Source organism: Cibotium barometz, chromosome 6 (genome assembly GCF_041138505.1).
Source record: "Cibotium barometz isolate CiBa-2024 chromosome 6, ASM4113850v1, whole genome shotgun sequence".
In the NCBI taxonomy this organism is placed as follows: Eukaryota; Viridiplantae; Streptophyta; class Polypodiopsida; order Cyatheales; family Cibotiaceae; genus Cibotium; species Cibotium barometz.
Window position 1 is genome coordinate 25,559,470 of NC_141051.1, and position 17,853 is coordinate 25,577,322.

The following is a 17,853-nucleotide window of genomic DNA, read 5'->3' on the forward strand; positions in this document are numbered from 1 at the left end:
TGTATTTCTATTATCTCCTGTTTGTGGAGTATGCTACAAGAGAAACCATGTAAACAAGTATTTTCATATTCCATAAATCATAATAAAACTATTTTCTCAACTGCTATAGTTTATTTCATTGCTTATAGAAAATTGTTGTAGATGTTTTTCGCTTTGCTATATTTCTTACACTCGCAAGTACTCTTTATGCCTTATAGATTTTTATTATGTTTCACTTTAACAAAAAAAATGTATTCTTATTTTTTGGGATAATTATTTAACTACACTCCATTCTTTAATTTGCACTTAGGAAAGTTTGTCATTGTTCCTTATGGGCTTCTCTTGTGTTTCACTTAGGCAAAATACTTTTTTTGGATAATTATTCAACTACCTTACACCTTTAAATTTGCACTTGCGAAGTATGTATTTTTTTTAACCTTGTAGACTTTTCTTGTGTTTCACTTATGCAAAACTTTCCACTTCTTTGATTTGCACACAAGAAAGTACATCTTTGTACCTTATGGATTCCTCTTGTGTTTCACTTAAGAAAAAATTTGTATACTTTTTTTGGATAATTATTTTAACTACACCAATTCTTTAATTTTCACTTGTGAAAGTATGTCTTTGCGCCTTACATATTTGTCTTGTTTTTCACTTAGGAAAAATTATGCCTTATGGATTTGTCTTATGTTTCACTAAGAAAAAATTATACCTTATTGGATTTGTCTTCTATTTCACTTAGGAAACATTATGTAAACTTATTTTTAGATAATTATTTAACTACACTTCATCCTCTTATTTACACTCTTGAAAGTATGTCTTTGTGGCTTATAGATTTTTCTTATGTTTCACTTAAGAAATAATTTATATACTGATTTTTTGAAAAATTATTTAATGGCATTCCACCCTTTAATTTGTATCCATGAAAGTACATCTTTGTGCCTTATTAGTTTCATTGATCATTTTTTAACTATAGAATGAAAATATAAGTGCTTATATTCCGGACATGACACTTCTTAACAATACTAATGTAGAGAAGGTTAGTAATATATTTGATACATCAATTTTCATTTTTATGTTCAATTCTAATCCTTTCAAAGTATTCTTTTTGTTTTAACTATAGATTATGAAAGTATCTTGATTGATGATAGGTACTTAATGAGGATGACTATTTCGATAATGATGCTCGGAACATAGAGGAAGATGTTGGTGGTCATTCAAATATTAGAACCTATACAGAGTTGCTTAATATCGCATGCCATACTTAGGAGGTCCTCACTTTTCATATAAAGATTGTTGGAGATAAAGTGCCTCACCAATGCATGAAGCAAATACAAGAAAAAGCTCACAAGCACGGAAGGTAATATTTCTACCATATCTACTTTCTTTATGATGATTAAAAGCATAGAGATATTTTTTAATATATTTTTTGGTATTGGTGTAGATAAGTACCAAGTTACAAAAACACTTGGAGGATAAACAAACCTTGACTTCTTCTACCTTCAAATTAAAAAAGCTCAAGGTAGTTAGATATATAATGTTAATAGCATTTTTTCCTTAATGATTAATTTTTTTTACTTATATTAAATGATTAAAATGCTAAATATATGATGTTAATAAGATTTCTTCTAAAATGATTAAAAAATTACTTATATTAAATTTATATACTCATTTTTTTCTTATCTATAATTTTTAAAAGTTGTTTTTCTTATATAACACTTATGATTCTCACTTAGTGTCCTACTTCTCTCAGGGTGATTCTTCTATGGATGATACACCATCTTCTCTCGAAGCTACTCAACCCCTCGAAAAGTAATGCTTTTAGTGTATATTATTTTAATCTCTTTATTTTAAGTATGATGTACATGTAGGTTCTTCTATACTTCTTATTTTGAAGCTTAAGATCGTTTTTGGTTTTATGCTTTAGGAAGCAAGTTAATATACCACAGATGATCTTGAAACGATTTTGATGAAGTTTATAGGTGCAAAGAATATAGAGGACATGTACATGTCAAATGAAGTTGACATATGCCATGATGAGAAAAGCTCAAGTATTGTATGCTAACAAAATAAATGAACAAATTTCTAAAGGGATGAGAGAAGACCTTGTAGCTTGGTTATTACAAGAAGGACAAGTGACCATCGCCAAGAAGAGAAATGGCTCTTTATCTTTAGATGATGTTAACTTAAGTGATATTTAAACTATAGAAAACTTCATTTCTTAAACTACTGATGTACAATTAAGATCTCACAGTAATGTATTATTTTTATCTATTTTTAATTTTTTTAATCTCGAGCTATTGTGATTTTTTATCTCAAACTATTGTAATGTTTTTTTAATCTAAAATTATTTAAAAGTTTTAGCTATTTAGAAATATTATTTTAGAGTAAGTTATTTAGCTATAAAGTGTAAAAGAAGCTTTTTGTTTTAAAATATTATGACCTAGGTGTTTATGATGAAACTTATGAAGTTTTACTTTATAAGTATTCTTAAAAATGCTCCAAATCTATTTCTCTCTCTCTCTCTCTCTCTCTCTCTCTCTCTCTCTCTCTCTCTCTCTCTCTCTCTTACACACACATACACACACATAAAAACGAAATGTGGGTGTCTTTAGGTGTCCACATAATAGTGCAATATTCTCTACTACATATAGTAAAAAATACTTTGAATCTCTCTCTCAAAGTTAATGTGTAGCTATCTACATAATCGTACAATATTCTCTATGATAGATAGAAATCATTTGAATAAAAACACTTAGTAAAATAAAAAACCTAATTTTCAATGTATTTCTCTTTTAAAAAACTAATCTTCAACTTAAAAAAATATATCTATAACCATTATTATATAATGAATTTTTACATATTAATTTGCTATATAGTAATATTTTATTAGATAAATTACTATATAGCAGTATTTAATTAGATAAATCACTATATAGTAATTAATGATTATTGATTACTATATAGCAATATTGATTACTATATAGCAATATTTTTCTATATAGATTACTATATAGGAAAGTTTTCCTAGATCGATTACTATATAGTAAATACTTTCATGACTTTTGCTATATAGCAACTTTTTATTGCATAGTGTACTATACAGGAATTTTTTGGTAGTTTATTTGCTATATAGCAAGTGTTTTCCTAGAATGAAGAACTAGGAAGTGTTCCACTTTTCCTAGATCTGGACTTTTACTAGATATGTTCATTTTTTCTAGTAAACTATCTAGCAAAAAAAAAAAATTGCTATATAGGAATGCGTTTGAAGTCCCTTGAGAGAGAGAGAGAGAGAGAGAGAGAGAGAGAGAGAGAGAGAGAGAGAGAGAGAGCATTTCTCTAGAAATGCAAAACAAAAGAGAAAACGATACACCTTGTCGAAATAAGAGAGATATACGCCTTGCCGAAATGAGAGAGAGAGAGATAGATGGTGCACGATATCTCCTGTGTGCTCTTTTCCTTATTCACCTTTGGCAGGAGAAACCAATCGTGGTGTCATGATGCGCTTGAGGTGGTGAAACGTTAACTCTCTTGCTAGCATCCCTTGTTACATCCGGTGTAGTTGCCGACAACAACTGCAATGGGGCTGAAGCAACTCCCTACACAACTGCAGCTTATATGTGTATTTCTTGCTTTCCTCATGGCTATAGAAGGGGTGCAGTGTATCACTAAGGAAAAAAATATGAGGACTATGATGACATTGATATGTCGAGAAGACCTGCCTCTATAGCCCATCCGAAGACGAGGAGAGAACTACACCAGCACCACAACACCAACAGACAACACAAAATCAAGGCACCGGTACACTCAGCTGACGTCCCTTGATCTCCAATTGACATAGGCGGACACTTGAGCAAACTCCAACCCTTCTAATTAGATCCACTTGCCTCCTCAAACTGTCCTCCCAGGTCAGCTCATATCTCTAATGACTCTAACCATCCACCAAAATAGCTTAGCTAACCTTAACTGATATCCAACTGACTAGAAACCTCCCCATCAACTAAACTAGATGGAAACTGCTTCCGAATTCTGATGCAAACTTCAGTCAAAAAACTATCCTATAGGATCCTCTATTGTCCTCCAACATCAGTTGACCTTACTGCCACAACCCTAGGGGCTTACCAAACACCTTGCTGACCCTTTTCTGACCCTCCTCTGATAGCTCACTTATTGAAAACTACCTCAGCAATCTGACTTAGAACTAGCTGACTCAAAACCCTCAACTAAAACAGAAACTTTCCTCAAATGTCCTCTAACATTCGTCGACCCTCATGATGCTCTAAACTCAAAGAGATGTCACCATTAAGACCCTCTCATGACTACAGCTGATACAAAGCTGCTTCCAAACTAACTGTCCCCTCAAGGATGACTAAAACTGACTCAACTGATGCAGGTTCTCTCTTCTCTACTTGGGCTAACACTTCTAGATGCTCAACACACTCAAACCACACAAGGACCCATCACAATGGATTCCTAGTTGACAACAGCTGACTCACAACTGCCAGGAATACCTTTAAGACTAGAAGTCTATCTAATTGTTGCTGATAGCTGACCTCTAACTGTTAGACCTAAGTTAAAAACTCTTCCTTTCAACTCAGACAAGCCAAACCAAGCAGTCTACATCATCATTTGACTATACTGATGCTCAACTGATCTAATATGATCATGTACTCTCTCTTCTGACACCAAATGAGTCAACACTGACTCAGAAATTAGTTTACCAAATCATCAAACTGATACCCACAGAAGCTTCATCACCATGATCTCAAAGAAAACCCAAACTCTCTAATTTCTTCAGATAGACAAAAAAAACTCATCACTATCTTAACAGCCCTGAGACATGGGCTCAAACATAAGAAGAAAAAACCAAAATACTCAAGGATTCCCCACAGGCAATCACCTACAACAAAACTTCACATCACCATCTTCACCAACTACAATCGATGATGAATTGAGCTGGGTCAAGTCTCTGTCAGATAAGCTTAGAGAGCCCAGGGGACACACCACCTAGCTAGCTCTCCCTCTGCTCTGACACATCCAATCCTCTCACAATAAGCTGTCTTCCTCTGCTATCTTAAAAATAAATTGCAGGAACTCTAGCCTGTAACTTCACAAAGAACATCGATCTGTAGGAACTCTCTCAACTGCAGTCGCCCTCACTCAATCTTCTGGTGGTCACTCTAGCCACACTCTCAAAAAAACCACTTGGAGAGGCCTCGAAATCTTCCCCCAATTCCCTTCTTAAACTCTTCATTGACTCAATTCCGTCCAGAAGGTATCACCACCCGTCTTCATTGTTTGCCCATGTTCTTCTTATTTTGATTTCATGCACATACGCTTATCCACTTGACCATGCAACGGTCATCCTTTCCTAAGGTTTCAAACATTCTCAATGAACTTATTATCTGTTGGGCGTTCAGGGTAGGCACACATCCTTTGAGCATATATCTTGGGCACAAAAAACCCATTAGCATCTGTAGGTTTCCTCTGTGTGTGTGGTAAAAGAAAAGAAGAAAACATTGATGATGTGCTGCCTATGAGTCCCCTCTGTATGTGTAAGGATTGCGATGGCGTTAGCTACTTTAGAGATTCGTAGTGGTGTAGATCTACGACTTGTTGCCCCATACCCCATGGCAAGCTTCCTAGTGATGTAGATCTATAGCTACTTGTGTAAGCCATCTTGATGGCCAACATTTGTGGGGGAGATAATGCAGCTAGGTCAATTCGAGGCCATTAATGATGAAAGAATGCCCATTCATTTTCTAAAATTGAAAATTGTGCATCCACTTCTCTATGGATTTTTCAGAATATGGGACACTCTCTCAAGAATAGTGCCGACTTTGGAAACAATCTTTCCCCCGAGACTGTCCAATGGAATGACAAAGATGGAGCTTAATGAATGTGAAGAAAAAATCAATAAACAAGCTAACTTTTTTGATACATGATTGCTACATTACACATGTGAGAAAAACCATCATTCCCACCCAACTGATGTTCAAGAGTTTGAGCATGCGCTTAAAAAATTGATTAAAGAGATTGCTCCAAGTTTGCCCTTCAATTTTGGGTCTAGTTGTTGCTTTTGTCATCTGTATAGCTGTGTTTCCATCCAATGCGGATCAGTTTGGAACCATACACCTTCACATTTTGCAAGATAAGTTATCTTTTGTCTATGATGTTAGAACTATTCTTTTGTCAAACCAATGTCTTTTTGGAGAGCCCAACAATGAGAGCCCTTTGAACAACTATGCAACTAGAATGTCTGTTTGTTAAACTTGCTTGCATAGTGTCTTTTAGTTGTTTACTATTGAAGTAGTGATGTCTTGAGCTGTTTACTGAAGCTTTACACCTGTTGTGACAATATTGAATTCTACACTCTAGTCTTGTGTGCTTTGTTGAGAGCATTTGCAAATCTCAGTGACGCTTTAGAAGGACAAGTCAATTTTGCAAGAGACATTTCCACTCTGGTGTATGGAGCACACCAGTGGACTCAGTTCAATTCCCAGTAGGGCTCACACTAAAATTTGTTGGTAGAACTTGTAAACTGTTTGTATCTTGCTTTCTACAAATGTGTCTCTATTCAATGTTTCTTGACAAGAGATCAAACTTCATCCAAATTGATCACTAACTGATCACTGATCATATTGATTATACTAGATCACTACTATAAACTCTTTCTTGGAAAAAAAATTATCATGATCACTTTAAACCACCATGTATTGCAAAAATCTTGCATTACTTTCAACAACAAGATTCAATAATCTTGCTTGCGTGAGTCAAATTAAGCAAAAACACCACAGGGTGTGTTTATCTTGCATCAAACTTTATAACATTTCTTGATTTCTTTACAGTTTGATCAAGATTAGAAAAGTCTCAATCAAGAATCATTCAATGTTGCTTCAAGATTTAATTTATACACTATCTTTGCATTTCTTTATAAATATGTACCAAGAAACTAATAAATAGTATTCTGCATAATAACTTTACATACATCTGCTACACAAGTTTAAATCGCACCACTCTGCACAACATATTCTACAATAGAACTGCACTCTACACTGTAATCTGCATAATAACTTTACATACATCTGCTACACAAGTTTAAACCGCACCACTCTGCACAACATATTCTACAATAGAACTGCACTCTACACTGTAATCTGCTCAATATACAATTAACCATGACTAAGAAAAATAAGCTTTCCACCATTAAACTATCTCTACTCAAGAGGGGAACCACCTTTTATAATTTATTTAACCCTTGTGTCTTGACAAAATTACTAAATGGGGGATAATCAAGCCTTGCCCTATCTCATGAAAAGAAAGAAAAGCAAACTATCCATTAAAGTAACACAACTAAATTAACTATTCCATTTAGAAAACTTTTGACATGACTTGGTTAATATTCCATCTTTATCTCAAAAAAGAGCTTTTAACAAGTAGCACTAAGGCAAGGTATGAATAATCCCTCATTTAGAGAAGAGAAAAATCCAAACGAGTAGCATTAAGGCAAGGTATGAATAATCCCTCATTTAGAGAAGATAAAAATCTAAACGTGCTTAAGAAGACAAGCATACAAAGCTAACAAACAAAATAAAACACAAAAAGTGAAGAGCAATTAAGATTATCTTGATAGTTTAAGCTTCCCACTATAAGAGAGTAAAAATACAAGGGTTTATGGAGTAAAACTAGTAGAGCAAAGGCCTTCATTGAAATGTTAATGTTTATTCTACCCCCTCTCCTCCTTTTATAGTTGAGGAGTAAAACTAGTAAAGCAAGGTCCTTCATTGAAATGTTGATGTTTACTCTACCCCCTCTCCTCCTTTTATAGTTGAGGAGTAAAACTAGTAGAGCAAGGGCCTTCATTGAAATGTTGATGTTTACTCTACCCTCTCTCTTGCTTTTAGTTGAGGGGAGTTTCCCTTTTTAAGAAATGGTTCCACTCACTAGTTTAGTCAAAAATGGATTAAAGAGGCCAGAAAAGACTAGTTTTGTACATGGTTTGGTTCCCTCAAGAGGTCACATGAAATATCCCATGATCTTAGGTATTTGTCCACTTTTTTAAGCTTCATGGGCATTATTTTTTCTTCTTCTTCTAGGCACCCCCTTTTGGGCTCTCTCCTCTCTAACTTTGGCTTATTTTAATTAATTATTAGGTGTATCTATCCATACAATATTTATTTCTCTAAGAAATCCAGTTATTCCTCTTTAGGAAAATCCCTTATCCAACATAAATTATATTTTTCCTAAAATATGGTCTTGGCATAGGGGTATCATGTGGGAATCCTTTGACTTAAGTTTCCTTGTCAAATTGACTTCAGTTTTGCATTCAAACTGAACATATAAGTTGTGAAGGTCAAAAGGACTAATCCCATTCAAACCTATTTTCAAAACTCAATATTCTCATTCTATAATATTTTTCTCTCTCAAGCTTTTCACCTAACAAAATATGTCTTTTACATTTAGGCTTAGGGAGGGGGATCTTACACAACATTTGATAATGTGGATGGGAAGAAGAACTACTTTCACTTGTGTAAAGCTTTCTTCTTCTCTTGAGTTCTTACCCTCTTGCTTGCTTGTGATATGCATGCTTGTGTGATAATGTGTGGTGTGTTGAGTGTGCATTCTAGATAGCTCGAGTGAGAGAGTGATTGAGCTAGAGTAGAGTGGAGAGTGGTTCAAGCTTTCTAGCTTAACCATTAGAAGGGTTGCCATGGAAGATTGAGAGTGGAGGAAGGGTTGCCATATAGGATTGAGAGTAGAGGAAGGGTTCAAACAAGAGGGATTGAGAGTAGAGGAAGGGTTCAAACAAGAGGGATTGACACTTCCTCTTGACCTCTTTTGCCTCTCCTATTAGGACTTCCATGATCCAAGACAAGTCGTTTTACACTATCCTATAATTCCTTGCATGAGGGCAATAATTTTCTTTGAGATGAATAAATGGCACCAATGTTGAGGAAAGACTAATCTTAGTTGAGGGAAGAAAGTAAAACCATCTTCTTCTCAAATTTCTTCTATTTTTCTCACTTAATTATGCCCTTAGATGCAAATCCTTGGTTAATGTTAGGGAAATGTGTTCTATAGTAGAGTATTAACTAGATTAGAGTGTTAATGTGTGCGATTTGTGTGTATGTGTGTGGATTTGTGTGATTAGAGTAGGTTTTCATAACCTTTTTTTTTGTTTTTGTTTCTAATTTGGTATGACTTTGTCTCAAGGGAGTGATGGAATGAAGAGAAAGCTCTCCCAAGTGACTTAGGTTATCTCTCCGTTTGGTTGCTTTCATCATTACCATGAGATTAGACTTAGGTTTAATTAAGTAATTAGTATACATTAGCATTTTTTGTATTTTTATCAAGCTTAGCTTAATCTAACCATCTTTATAGTTGTTGTTTTTAGAAGCATTGAGTAGATAATGACAACATCATTAAGGTGTTGCTATGAATCACTAGTGCTAAAAAACTCAAAAACATATAGAAAAACCGTGAAAAAGCCAAAAACATCAAAAAAATATGTATTTATTCTCTTTGAAATTTTCATATCCTCAACCAATTTTTGGATCATCCAACATCCGGATCATTAATCTGAGGTTTTGATCTTTGAACTCTATAGAGTTAAAAGCGGATATTATGGGATAATCAGTTTGGTAATGGTCCAAATCAAATATTATCTTGTAAGAGGGTATAAAGTGGTATAATGACCCTTGCTTGACCTGTAAAATACACTGAGGAGAACAGTGCCAACTACTACCTTAAATGCACTTTGGATCATCAATCGCAAATCTAGACCATCGGTCCCTGTCGAATTTTGATCGCCAATCTTAGTTCACTAATCCCGATCATTCATCCCAATTCCAAATCATCTAATTTTGCATCACGCAATCCAAAATCCATATCAATATCTAATTCAGATCGTTGATCCAAATCTCAAATCATTCCTATTTTAGATCATCGCAACTTCGGGATCGTTCTAAATTTTAGATCACCTGTGATGCAAATCATCCATTTAGAAATCCTAAATCTAGGTTATCGATCCAACTAGACTTTTAAAAAGTAGAGAAACCATAGATAAAAAGAGAGAGAGAGAATCTTAAAAACAAGCAATTATGGCACTGGATCAAGTGCTTATGCATTTGCAATCAGGCTGAGTCATTGCTCAATCCTATTCTAGCTCGAGATTTTGTCTCATGCTCAGAAATTAGGGAGTGGTACTGGACCACACATAGAGTTAGAATAGGACTGAGTCATCACTCAATCCTATTCTAACTAGAGATTTCGTCTCATGCTCAAACATTAGTAGGGAGTGGTACTAGACCATGCATAGAGTTAACCTACCTGATTCCATTAGACACTAACTCAAAACTTGGAAGTAGACCAAGAGTTCTTCACAATAATGAAAGAGACTAGATGAGTGTTGTGGGGTATAAACCCTATAGTAGAGCTTTTGCTAGATTACTACTGTCGGGTATAAACCCAATAGTATAAACCCATGTATTCTCTATGAATCATCACATGAAGGGTTGAAAGGAATCAAGTAGCTCACCAAATCGGAGAGAGATGAGCGATCAGTGAGAATATGGGAAAATGAGCACAAAAATGATCAGCTCGTGAAACCTCAAGTGCTACGGTTATCATAATGAGATACTCTTGAAGCAATGATAACTTTCAGCATTGCCATATCGTGAAATAGAGTTTCTTGACAACCCAAAAGTTATTGTTTTGCTATGTGTGATGGACACACGAATGCTATGTAGATATGGAAGGAAACATGTATATTATCCCCACACAAAATACCTAAACAAGCGTCTGATTGATAAGCATTGTATAAGCAATAGGCTACTTTTATGAGCCTTGGGTGCTCGATTGGCCACATTTTAAGTGTGTGTGAACACTTATGGCCTCATATATAAGTCACTTTCTCTCATAATATAACATACTCTACCATTGTGCAATTCATTCTTCCTCTTCCTAACCCTCTTGCTAATTACCTTCTCTAATGTATGCTAGTAAGTGTGTATGAGTTGGTGAAATGCGCGATGAGTAGACCCGTAGTCCAATATGCGATGACAACACTCGCTCGCGGGATAGTGATGAAAATTGCTACCCAAGGAGGTGTGGATCTCTTGAAGTGGTAGGAAAGATCCCCCATGACTTGCTAAGGTACTCTCTTGTGAATGTGTTTCTAGAAGGAGAGGCCAAAGCAGGCAATAACAATGACTTCTCCTAAGGAAATCACTTCAAGACCAAGAAGCTCTACGAACAAGAGGAGAATTTTCATTCTATTCTCCAAGGGAAACTACATGTAGAGACCTGAAGCCGAAGTCAAGATTCCCTCCACATTAGACCCCTATAAGGGAGAAAAATCTAGCTTCCATTTGGAATGAGGTGAGAAACCATGCCTTTAGAAAGAACTAGATCAATAACCTCAGTAAATTATAGAATGGAGCCACTGGAGTTGAGAGCCATGAATATAGAGCCTCAAGCATACCTGTGACTCTTGGAGTACTAGTATATGGATACCCAATGATGCATTTAGGATGGGGAACTGTAGGAGTTGAGAACCATGAATATAGAGCCTCAAGCATATATGTAACTCTTGGAGTACTAGTATATGGATACCCAATGATGCATTTAGGCTTTGTACCTCCTAAGTAACCAAGAGAAGAACTTATTGAGGCACCATCCTATGGTTATGGAGGACCATAGGCTTTGTACCACCTCTTGAGTAACCAGGATAAGCATGTATCAAGGCACCAACCTATGGTTATGTGAGACCATCTGATATTGAGGTACCTCCTAGAGTCAAACCTAATCACATGGTTGCAATGGCTCCCAAGCCAATACCAATAGGGAAACCGACTAAAACAATAAGGGGCCAAACTCATATAGCCCATGAAATAAGAAGACTATAGATGCCATTCCTAGAACTGGAGTATAGCCATCCCAGGATAAGGCCCTCTCTCATAGCCGTTAATTTTTATTTTTATGGAATGGGAGATCTATATAATCATTTGGCTACTTTTCAAGCAAGTCTGTACATAAAAAAGGGTGATCAATCCTAGAACGAAGGTAAATGCTTTTGACCTTGGAAAGCTGTGCTTTGCTTTGGTTTCAAATGCCAGAAGATTCATGGTGAGAAATCATGGAAGAATTGAAGCTAGCATTTACAATGGGTGTTCTCCAAGACACGTGTCAAGCGTTAGCTCTATAACACAATTATATTCAAGCAACTTAAACAAGCAACTTAAACACGAAATTGTGAGAGACTATATTAATCGTCTCAAGAAATTCAATAGTAGGTGTCCTACGAAAAAATTGAGCCAGACTAATCTTATCTCGTTGTTCTTAGAAGGATGATTGAGAGCAACAATGTGTTATATGCCAAGACGCATCAGATGTTAGTGGAGTGTTGCTTGGATGCCATTGACTTTAATGATAACTATAGAAGCATCCTATCCATAAATAACCTAAGGTCAGATCCATTGGCCAAAACTAAGCCCATCATCAAAAGCACGGTTCAAAGAACGCTGAAGAGCCCAAGAGTGTGAAAGATATAGCAAATTCTATGATCAAACCAGCTCCAAGAGAGACTAACCACCCTTATTTAGCTCCTAGACGACAAATGACGAGGTGTGTTATTTGTAGAAGCAGCTCCAAGAGAGACTAACCACCCTTATTTAGCTCCTAGATGACAAATGACGAGGTGTGTTATTTGTAGAAGTAAACACATGGCTCACAAATGCCCCAATTGTAAGAGCTAGAGCAAAGTAGTGGTGTAAATACTTCAAAAGATATGGAAATCATGTATCATCATCTAATTGCCACCATGCCTAAAGAATGATGATAATGGCATGAGTGTCAGCTTTACCAATGCCTCCTCAATCATATGTTAAGTTCTCGAGCTCAACTCTAGTACGGATATGGGTGACACACCAAGATGATAGCTCCATGCTTAAGCTATTAGCATGGTTGGTGTGATTATAGGTAATATCCTGCCAGTGGTTTATAGGTTATGTGATACCATTATGGTTTATTAGAGTTATGGCATAGTTACAACACTAGCTCATGTAGTCAAGTTCACATTATGGACCAACCTTTTTATGTTATAGTAGGAGATTACTTTCTCTTATAGTATGTACTCTTATCTTTATGTTATAGTTATAGAGTAGAAGAAAATTCGGCCATCCATCTCTCTTATGTGCTTGTCTACTCTTATGTATGTATGTTTGCTTAAAAGGAGCTCAAGCTCACTCTCTCCCTACATTCTTCTCATGGTATTAGACCATCGATTTGTGTGAAGAGCTTAAGAGGCAAGAAAGAGGGCAAGAAAAGGAAGCAATACATGGGTAAGAGTAACTCCATCGCTTTCCTCTTTGATTTGGAAGCAAATCTTTGCAAGTAGATACTAAGAAAGAGCAATAGATAGACACAATAATAAGGTGCATTGTCACATCTTGGGCCGCCATTTGCGGTCAATAAAAGGGGCATTATATTATGTGGGTGATGGTCCATAGGTAGTGATTTTAGAGCTTAAATTTGAGGCCATTTTGCACGTCCCATTTTGACTCTACAAGTTTTCCTCGAGCACTCTATGAAAGTATTAATTTTAACTATGTTGTGTGGCATAAATTTAGTTACAAGAAATCCTGTACAGAGAATTTGAGATTGTAGGTTATTGGTGGATGTATGTTTTTATGATTGGTCCATATATAGTTGCATTTACAATACCATAGGAGGTGACTATGTTGGAGATTACAAGTTTGCTATAGGTAATCATGTCTAACAGTCTATCCCACATTGTGACCAAGAAGGTGGACAAGAAGAACTTCCAAGCATGAGAAACTTCCTCATGGGAAAGGGTAAAAGGGGGTTTATCTTAGTGTTGAGCAACTCACTCAAGGCCTCATATCATAACATCATAATGCTTAGCTATTTTGATAGCTCCACATTGTTTAATTATAATAATCCTTATGTAGGAAAAGGTGAATGATTCCTCCAAGTGTTTTCCCTTCATAATTCTCACAAGTAGGTCACATCGAGTGGCTCCCTTAGGCTTAATAAGATGTCTTAAATCCTCGATTATGAAGGCAATTCTTCTATCCTTTCAAAGATACAAAAAGATAAGCTAGTTAAGCATTTGTCACCAATTTTTGACGATCCGGATGTATGTGAAGCTTGCATGATGGGTAAGAAGCATTGTAAACTCTTTCCATAGGAGGCTAGTTTTAGGGCCAAGGCACCTCTTTGATCTTTATGAAATGATGAGTACAATTGGAGGTTGAGGCTATAAAACCATTTCCATGAGAGGCTAGTTTTAGGGCCAATGCTCCTCTTCTACTTGTATATGTTGATCTCTATGGAAAGGATAAGTACAATTACACTTGGAGCTTGAGGTTCTTTCTATTTTTTCACATTGATAGATGATTATAGTAAGAAGACTTGGGTGTATCTTCTTAAGGAAAAATCTCAAGATTTTAAAAAGTTTAAGGAATGGCTTACATCGTTTGAAACTAAGATAATAATAAAATTGAAGTAGTTCAAAATAGATTGAGGAGGATAATTTATATCTGATGAATAAATCGAGGAGGAGAATTCATATCTGATCAATTTTTGGGTTCCTAAGAAGAAAGAGGTATAAAGCGGTAGCTTACTACCACTCACACTGTGCACCAAAATGATATTGCTGAGTGCAACAATCATGCTATTATTGAGCTGGCAAGGAGTATGCTTATAATGGCAAGAATCTACCTAAATCCTTTTGGGCTGAAATAGTTGTGTACATTTTAATAGGAGTGCAACAAAGGTCATTAAGGGGTGACTCCATTATAGGACTACTCGGGTAAAAAACCTTCAACTGCACACTTAAAAGTTTTTGGGTGTGAATGCTATGTACATGTTCCAGATGCTCAGAGGACCAAATTGGATACCAAAAGATAAAAATGCATCTTCCTTGGTTATTACATGGAGTCAAAAGCATATCGCTTGCTATGATCCTTAAGTAGAGAAGATCATAGTGAACCGTGATGTGGTATTCTAGGAACAACCATGTTGAATGGAGAAGGACTTCCTTCAGAAGTGGGATAACTACTAGGTAGTCAACTAGTACATCTTTATGGGCTGCGAGTCTACCCCCAAGGATGGTGGCATCGGCTGTGACTACAGACCTACTCAGTCATGTCATGGGCCACATGTCATGGGCCACCCCGGTTATACATTCCTATAAAGCTTGATACATGACGAGTCACTTCTCCACACCATTCACAGTCACCACTGTGAGTTTTCTCCCTAGCTTCTATGAGTATACAGCCCACGTCTTAGCAATTCCAGATCAACCACATCAAAGCTCCCTCTATAGGAGAATATGGGTGTCAGGATTTTCCATCTATTGTATCACTTTAGTAATACATTATTCTTCTCTATCTCTATTATAAGGTAATTTGAGTTTTAAAGTTTAGTACTATGAAAACTTGAGTGTTCTCTTATATACACTGCACGTTGTATCCTGTTAGAGTACATTCAGACAATTGTTCATCTAGTGACGTGACTGCTAGAGGATCTAAAACATTTATGCTCCTTCTTGATCTGAAATTATAATGAAGCCATCCTAAGGTAAGAATCTTGACCTGTAGGTCCATTGACCTTTGAGACTTAGCTGTCGTCCTATGGCTTTAGTAACCCATAATTAGATGGAGCTCTCTTCGATGGAGGGAGCAAAAATGGTTTCTATTGGGTTGTCTTCTTAGGAAAAGCTTGCATAAAATCCTGATCCAGCCTTCTAAACAAATTGATGAAGAAGGGTCCATCATCTATCATAGGAGCATAATGGATAAGACTTACATAAGACTTCGATGGGTTTCCTTACATGAGATAGTTATAGAAAATCATGTTGGAATTAGGGTTGCAGGAAAGCACACAAAGCTTGGAGAAGAAGAAGCAAGAATGCACACAACACAAAGTGTATTAGATTGTGTCAATGTACAAAAGATAAGTTAGCCCTAGAATGATAGGCGTATATACAAGCCAGGGGAAAAAACTTCCTAAAGAGGAAAAAAGTGCCCCGGCGGTCCTAAGTGTGTTCACACACATCACTGCCTATATATATGGCAACAAATCTCCCCTGGGAGTGATGGTGTGAACGAGAGCTGGCACTCATGTATAGGGCAGTGCCATGCCCAAAGTAGATCAGTCCACAAAGGGGAGCAAGCCCAAAGCTTTGCGGAAAGCTTCGAACTTCTCACGAGGAAGCGCCTTTGTGAAAAGATCGGCGATCGACGAGGTTGTCCTGTGTTGGCACATAGGCCAAGCTGATCTCTCCTGCTGAGAGTCTCTCCCTGACATAGTGATAATGCACCTCAATGTGCTTTGTGCGAGCATAAAAAATTGGGTTTCTCGTCGCAACTGCCAATGCGCTCTGACTGTCAGTGTAGATAGAGGTGGCAGACTCATGTCCAACACCCAAGTCAGCCACCATAAGCCGTCTGAGCCACACACACTCAACCGTAGCTGTGAAAGCTGCCCTGTACTCAGCTTCACAACTAGAAGTGGCCACAGTAGGTTGCTTCTTGCTCAACCAAGATATGCATGAGCTACCGAGTATGAAACAAAAACCACTTGTGGACACTCTTGTGTCATAGCAACCAGCCCAATCTGTACCCAATCTGAGTCCGAAAAAGCATGTAAATCTAGCGGCAACGATCCCCCCTTGGGATAAAACAACCCAAGATGTATGGTGCCACTCAAGTAGTGAAAGATGCGTTTAACTGCCTTCTAATGCTGAGACCCTGGGGCTATGCATAAACCTGCTCACCTGTGAGACTGCAAACTGAATGTCCGGCCTCGTAATGCATACATAAATGAGGCAACCAACAGCTGTCTGATAGAGTGTGATATCAAAGTGATCTCCAGCATCATGAAGACTCAACTTCAAACTTGTCTCCATTGGAGTAGCAATAGGCTTGCAGTCTTCAAGGCCAAATCTTCGCAACAATGTCTCAATATACTTTGTCTGCCACAAAGCAATACCTCCATCACACTACTTAAATTGTATTCCCAAATAATGATGCAAATGCCCCAAATCTGACATCTCAAAAGAGGCATTCAAATCAGCCTTAAAATCAGCAATATAACTCTCATTTGGTCCTCTGAGTAGCATGTCATCGACATAGAGAGCAATGATTAGATGTACATCATCACACGTTTAACATACAAGGTGCTTTCTGTTGGACTATTCTGAAAACCATGTGCAGTCAAATATGCATGTATCTTTTCATACCAAGCTTGTGGAGCTTGCTTTAAACCATATAAAGCCTTTTTCAACCTGCACACTTTGTTTTCCTGCCCTCTTTGAACAAAACCACGAGGCTGCGATACATACACCTCCTCATGCAAATCTCCATTCAAGAACGCAGTCTTTATGTCCAACTGATGTACATTCCAACCATTATGAGCTGCCAATGCACAAATGCTACAAATGGTAGTCATACGACAAGTGGGAGCAAAGGTCTCATCAAAATCAATGCCCTTTTCTTGAGCATAACCCTTTGCAACAAGTCTAGCTTTATAGCGATCAACACTGCCATCTGGCTTTCGTTTCAACTTAAAAACCCACTTACATCCAATGACCTTTTTACCAATAGGCAAATCACACAAAGACCATGTACCATTTTTCATTATAGCATCATATTCACTTTGCATTGCAGCCAACCAATTTTCTGATTTTTGTGCCTCATCAAATGAAAGAGGTTCTTCCTCTTCACATATACTAGACACAGCCAAAGCATAACAATCTGATGCATAAGAGGCATGCTGAAAACCTGAACGAGTATGACTAGACATAGGTGCATCAATTTTACTATCACGCAAGGTTTGCACCAGCCATTT